We start from the raw sequence: 819 nt of genomic DNA on the forward strand, positions 1-819 counted from the left end.
AGCTTGTCAGCGCCGGCGCAAACTGAGAGCTAAAGCCAGGTTCTAGCTCGCTCTTTTCACAGGAGTAAACGGAGAATCACCAGCTTGCAACGACTTGCCTGGGGGGCATCCAGGTTTCCCAGGCTAGGGCTCCTTCCAGAGTCCTCCCCCTCCATCCTTTCATCCTGCTGGAACTCCTGGCCTCTATGCACGTGCAGAGAACCTCATTCCCCACCCACCCACTTCCGGTCCAGCCTTCACCCTGCAGTTCCTTTCTTGGGAGCCCCGCCTTTCCACTGGAGTGTGTGGGGTCCGCGGAGAAAAGTTTGGTGAATTAATAACTGCTGGTTCTGAAATATGCATCAGAAAAGCTTGGTGAATTAATAACTGCTGGTTCTGCAATATGCATCAGAACCCAGACCAGGGGCATGGTGAAGGAAAGGTGGTTGGACTGGGGAGCGATTTGCTCCACATCTTCTGGTGCAACCAAGAGAGAGGGGCTGGGCTCAGGGTTGGAGGACGGGAACCGGCCTGATCCAGGGTGCAGAAGCACTAATGCACGTTGGCAGGGGCAGCCTTTTCCCCACCGCCCACGATCCTAGGGCGGGCACTCTGCAGAGCGCGGTGGCTGGTGCAATCTCCCGCGCGCCTTGCATTGATCAGAAAAGAGAGTTGAAACAGTAAACGAGAGGAGGAGCAACTGCTCCTGGGCATTGGCTGTTGAGCACGACCAATGGGGATGCGAGCCCCGTAGCGCGAACCAATTAGCGCAGGGCCTGCGACAGCGCGGGCCAATGGTGGCGCCGGCTGGGCGCTGAAGAAGGCAGATGGTCTGCGCCG

Source organism: Eumetopias jubatus, unplaced genomic scaffold (genome assembly GCF_037043125.1).
Source record: "Eumetopias jubatus isolate StellerSeaLion01/CBP00866 unplaced genomic scaffold, mEumJub1_p1.0 scaffold_15, whole genome shotgun sequence".
NCBI lineage: Eukaryota > Metazoa > Chordata > Mammalia > Carnivora > Otariidae > Eumetopias > Eumetopias jubatus.